Raw genomic sequence first — 6425 nt, 5'->3', positions numbered from 1 at the left:
TTAGGTAGAATAATATTTACTTTATGTTTTTGATGAATTCACCATTGTAATGTTATGTTATGATAAATATTTTTTTAATGAAATATATGTATGAATAAGTATGAAAAATAATGATTTTTCCAGTTCAAAATGTATGAATGTATGTATGGATAAAGTAGATGACTGTATATATTTATTTAAGAGTATTTCATATATACCAATTATACTAGAGTAATTATGCTTGTTGAAAATGTATGACATGGTTTAGCTAGAGTATTATGAATAAGTATAGATAAATTTATAAGGACATGTGAGAATATTATGGTTGTTTCTAGCTAGTTAGACTATTTGTTTTGTCCAAAGGCATAACATGCATTAATGGCAAGTGGAAGCTTAATCACTTGTTAAAGTTAACAATCTCTAAGAGCATGTAAAATGAAGATTTTAAGAAAACCCTAATCAACTTGTACTAGGGTCTAAAAAACAAATTATGTAGGGAATCATATTATTTTTTTTATAATATAAAAATACGTAAAATCTTAACAAGTATATAATACATTCACATATTATATATTATATTGATCATTGCACTTAAATTACATTAATTTATTTGTGTTGGATAAAATAGAAGACATAAACTTATTTGTAACTCAAGCTCTTAACATGTGATGTCCTACTTTTTCCTGTCAAAGAAAATGCATGAAAGGTTATAAAAATATCACTCAAATACTAAGGTTTGCGATAATAATATTTACCTATTAAACGCATAAACATGCATGCAATACACAAATTGGCATTGCTGGTGAAATACAATGATTAGTTATACAATCAAGGACAGAAGTACAGTTTAGACCTGTCATATATAAAACAAGATTAAAATAGAAAGATGTTAAAAAAAAGAGTGTGTTTAATATATTTAATAAAATTTGAAAATGATGAGAAATTGTGCTTACTATTTACGTTGTTTACAACAAGAAATAAGGTAAGAAAAATGATCACAACATGAACAAATTTAAGAATTTGATCCATATTTTCTCATTTACATGTAACAAAAAATGGTTTTAGCACTTTATACATAGAGAAAATTTTTATATGCATTATTTATTTCAATAAAATACTCTATAGGTTGTATGAAATGCTAGAAACCTTTTGTAAAATTAGAACTATTAACCAATGCCTCTTATGTACATTGATGCATTGTGTTGGCCTCTTTAGCCTATTCAATTGATCATATGGTATTATTAAGCATATGTTATAAACATTTTTTAGTTATTCATGTTCTTTCTTTATTTAAAAATTATATTTTAATTCTCTTTTAGATTTTCGTAATAAATATGAGAGATTCCTAAAAAGTAATAATTATTTTAAGGGTTAAATGACTTTTACCCCCTGTCATATCGATGTGTTTTGGTTTATCCCCCTAAAAAACATTTAGGCGCAGACCTTAAAAAGAAAAAATTCCATCTTTAAAGTCCCTGTTCCATTTTTTTGGCCAAGATTCTTAGAATCTTGCCTACGTGACATGCCGACTGTGTATTTGCTGCACACGTGGCATTTTTTTTTAATTTCCCCGTGGAATTTAGTTTTTTTAAATTTTTTTTATTTCCATCTTAAAAATAAAAAAAAAACGAAATACCACGTGAAAATTAAAAAAAAAATTTAAAAAATGCCACGTGTGCATCAAATACACAATCATCACGCAACGTAAGCAAGATTCTAAGAATCTTGGTCAAAAAATGGATAAGGGGCTTTAATGATGGAATTTTTTTTTAAGGTCTGCGCCAATTTTTTTAAATGGGGCTAAACCAAAACACGCCTATATGGCAGGGGACAAAAGTCATTTAACCGTTGTTTTAAACATGAAAAACAATTAGTTGTAGGAGTAATGCACCAAGAGGTGATGTGTAAGACACCTACTATACAATAACCTTCATAATGTTTCTGCTTTTGTGAAATTTGTTGTAGGCAGCGCTGCCTACTCTAAGCAACTACAAACCTCCATTGATGGAGAAAGGAAGAAGAAGATAGTGTGCAATTGAGTAGAATGTATTGATCAAAGTGAAGAGTTAGTTATAAGTATTTATATATGCAAAACAGTTACAAACTACCTAACTAACTAAAGCTTATGATATGGTGCAATATGGTGCATGCAACTTATCATACTCATGCAGTCTACGTGTCTACGTCATCATCATCTTTATGCGTTAATACCCCCCCCCCCCCCCCACAAGCTTAAGGTTGGTGGATGTCTACCAAAGCAAGCTTGGAAAGACACTTAAAGAAAGAACGAGGGCCAAGAGCTTTAGTGAAAACGTCAACAACCTGAGCTTGAGAGGGAACCGGAAGCAAATGCATCACTCCCGCCTGAATTTTCTCACGTACAAATGACAATCAATGTCCAAATGCTTTGTCCTTTCGTGAAAAACTGGGTTGGCTGAGATATGAATGGCACTCTGGTTGTCACAATATAGAACAGGGAGCCTCGAGGGATGTTGCTTAAGGCCATGAAGGAGGAAGCACATCCATTGCAACTCACGTGTAGTTGTAGCTAAGGCGCGATATTCAGCTTCCGCAGAAGAACAACTAACAGTTTCCTGCTTCTTTGATTTCCAGGATACCAAAGATTGACCAATAAAGAAGCAATAGCCAGATATGGATCTCTTGGTGTCAATACATCCTCCCCAATCGGCATCATTGAAGCCCAGAATCTGTAGGTCAGAAGACTTGGACAAGAAGATACCTCGTGAAGGAGAGCGCTTGAGATATCGCAATACACGAATAGTTGACTTATAATGCAACTCAGTAGGAGCACTCATGAATTGGCTCAATTGTTGGGTGGCAAATGCAATATCAGGCCGTGTTGTCGTGAGGTATAACAATCTACCCACCAATCTTCTATACGCACTGACATCAGAAAAAGGAGAATCGTTATCATGATGGAGGCAGATAGAGGCATCTAAAGGGGTAGATGCATGTTTACATCCAGTCAAGCCAGCATCTTGAAGTAAATCAACACAATACTTCCGTTGACATAATGTAATACCTTTAGAGGAGCGAGCTACCTCAAGCCCTAGAAAGAACTTGAGTTCTCCAAGATCCTTAATTTGGAATGAACTATGCAACGCTCTCTTCAAATCTGCAAAAATATTTAAGGATGTTCGAACCAAGATAATATCATCCACATAAACTAAAATGGTTGTGAATGAAGTAGAATTAGATTTGATGAATAGAGTATGATCAGTATGAGCATGAGAGAATTTGGCCACAGGTGAGAATGTTTCAAAGTAATCCAAACCTTCAGTTTGGTTAAAACCTTGAGCTACAATTCGAGCTTTGAACCTCTCAATTGATCCATTAGCACGTCTCTTGATTTTATAGACCCATTTACTTCCTATGGGAGAAGTATTAGGAGGTAGGGTAACAAAATCCCAAGTGTGATTGCTATTGAGAGCATCAACTTCATTCTGCATGGCTTTAACCGAACGAGCATCTTGAGAGGCAGCCTTAAAGTTTTTTGGCTCAGTTTCAGATGATAAAGACATAATGTAGGCTTGTTGAGAATATGACAAGGCAGTGTAAGAGATGTACTTGTCTAAAGGATAAAGACAAGAGGAAACATTATAATTACATACATAATCCTTCAGATGAGAATGAGGCTGAGTAGTTCTGGTGGAATTTCTAGGAAGATCAGGTGAAGGAATATGAGGAGTGAGAGTAGTTTGGTCATTAGAGGAAGGTGTATGAGAAAAGGGAGACAAAGGACTGGAAGTATCACCAGATGGTATAGAATTGTGATCAGGTTGAATTTGATCACTTGGAGGTTGGTCACTTTGAGAAGAAATAGAAAAGCTTGGGGAAGTAGACATGGATGGAGAGATATGAGGAGAATTATCAGAATCATTTGGGGAAATAGAAGAAATATGAGGAGAAGTATCTTCATAGTTGAGTAAAGGAGAAATAGGTGAGGAAGGTAAAGATCTTGATTCAGAAACAATCATAGGATCAAGATATATATTTGTAGGAACACTTGAAGTAGGAAGATATGGAAATTCCATATGAAAAAATTTCACTTTTCTGGAAATCAGAATCTCATGAGTGACTGTATCTAAGAGAATAAAGCCTTTATTTCCCGACTTGTAACCTAAGAAAGCATATTTTAATGCTCGAGCATCAAATTTGTGTCTGTTGTTTGGCAACGTGGAGGCATAATTCAAACAGCCGAACACTTTAAGTGAACTTAAATCTGGCATAGAACCATACATAACCTCATAAGAGGATTTTGTTTTTCAAGAGTTTAGTAGGGATGCGATTCATGAGGAACACAACATGAAGAACTAAATATGACCAATACTTCTTTCGTAAACCTGACTGAAACATAAGAGCTCGACTTATGTTCAAAATGTGTTGATGTCTTCGTTCCACATGACCATTTTGTTGAGAAGTATAGACACAACTCCTCTGATGTAGAATACCTTTAGAAGCATATTATAAGGGAAAAAGTAACTCAGTCCCATTATCACTTCTAATCACTTTGATTTTCTTTGTAAACTGAGTTTCAACCATTTCAACCAAGTCTTTAGTTTTCTTCCCTACTTAGGCTTTGGATTTCAACATAACCACCCAAACATGCCTGCTATGATCATCCATAATGGTTAAAAAATATTTGAATCCATGGACAAAGATAGTGTTAAATGGCCCCCAAACATCTACGTAAATTAGATCACACACCTCAGGTGCATTATTATTACTTGTGGAAAAAGGCAAGCATTTTTGTATCGCTTGTTGACATACATCACAGGACTTATGCATACTACCAGGGATATAACTATACATCTTGCTCATACAGCTAATTATATCATAGGATAGATGACCTAGTCTATGATGCCAAAGAATAGAAGGAGCCACAACACTATCAGATTGTTTATTCATAAAGACACTTGACACAAAACCTATATTACTATTATCTTCCAAAGCAGCATCTTCCAAGTAATATAGGCCATTAAGTTCTCTAGCCAAACCAATCTTCTTCAACCCCTTCTTTGCCTCTATAATACACTTGTAAGTTTCAAACAATAGATTGCAATCTTGCTCTCTACACGAATTTGAAACTGATACCAAGTTAACTGCAAAATCTGACGAGTATAAAACATCTCTAATTGTGAGATCATCTGATAGTTTTACATTTCCACACACGGAAGTTTTTATAGATTTTCCATTAGGAAGATTAACCATGGTAGGATCAATTTTATGCTGTTTAATAAACCAGTTTAAAGAGTGACAAATATGATGTGTTTCTCCTGTATCTAAAATCCAATTTACACTACTGCTAGCATTGAAGTTGGCAATATGTGATTTACCTCCCTTAGTAAGATTCATGAATTCTGCAGTCTTCTCAAGCAGTACCATTAGTTTTTGATATTGCTTTCTAGTAACAGACATGCTTCCACTTCCATTCTCACTTGTTGATGCTGTAACACACTTTTCAGATTCTGCTACCTCCACTTGGTTGGCATATGAGTTTCCTCTTCCAAAGTTTGGAGGATAACCATGTTTCTTGTAACAATTGTCAACTATGTGCCCAGTTTTGCAACAATGAGTGGATACTTTCAGATTTCCTCTTCCTCTACCAGCATAGTTTCCATTTCTTCTTCCTCTACCAAATGATTGTTTTGTTCCATCAAAAACATTTATTATTCCTACTCCTTCTTCAGTAGCATTGCTGTTTGTGAATAGGTTTCCACTAATCTTCCTCTCTTGTTTTGTTACCATAGAGAACACCTTGTTGATTTTTGGTAATGGATCCATGAGCAACACTCGTGACACAAATCCATGGAATTCTTCATTCAATCCTATAAAAAATTGAATTATCATGTCTTTATCTCTAAAACTCCTTCTATTTCTCATAGCTAAGCAAGCACATGCTGTAACATCCCGATTTTTATTAATATTTTTATTAATTATATTAGTAATTATATTGTTTGGTGTTTTTAATAATAACTTATTTATTTAGTTATTATGTGATATAATAATTATTTAAGTATTTAATTATGTGAGTGTTTGTGTTGTTTGACTTAATTGAGTTATTAGAGAGATATAACTAAATGGGCCTAAGTGATAGAAACATAATGGATGGATTGGTGGGTTAAGCCCAATTGACATAAGTGATATAGTAAGAGAAGGTTAGGGTTTTAGAGGTTACTATATTCATTTGGGGAAAAATATAGGAAGAAGAGAAAAGAGGCAAAAGGGAAGAGAACAATGGTGGAAGAGAAAAGCTAGAAGAAACCTCATTTTCGCAGCAAGTTTTAGCATTGAGTCACCTTAGCAAAACGGATGTATCTCTCAATCCAACCGTTGGATCGTCGCGTGGTTTTGACACAACGTTCCTGACTCATAGAGGTAAGTTCTGACCGAGCGATTTTGATTTTGAGGATTTTAAGTTCGTC

At 34.1% G+C, this 6425-nt stretch overlaps 1 long non-coding RNA gene across 1 annotated transcript; it reads right to left on the bottom strand.

The window, feature by feature from the left end:
- Nucleotides 1-477: 477 nt before the first annotated feature.
- On the bottom strand, nt 478-1069 carry LOC131611146 (uncharacterized). Its single transcript, XR_009286769.1, has 3 exons — nt 933-1069; nt 735-832; nt 478-662 (listed from the first exon to the last, which is right to left on the bottom strand). It is a non-coding gene; the product is annotated as an uncharacterized LOC131611146 (long non-coding RNA).
- Nucleotides 1070-6425: the final 5356 nt, after the last annotated feature.

This window comes from Vicia villosa, linkage group LG6 (assembly GCF_029867415.1).
Source record: "Vicia villosa cultivar HV-30 ecotype Madison, WI linkage group LG6, Vvil1.0, whole genome shotgun sequence".
In the NCBI taxonomy this organism is placed as follows: domain Eukaryota; kingdom Viridiplantae; phylum Streptophyta; class Magnoliopsida; order Fabales; family Fabaceae; genus Vicia; species Vicia villosa.
The sequence above is the reverse complement of the archived record's forward strand: the minus strand, read 5'-3'. Positions and strand labels throughout refer to the sequence as shown.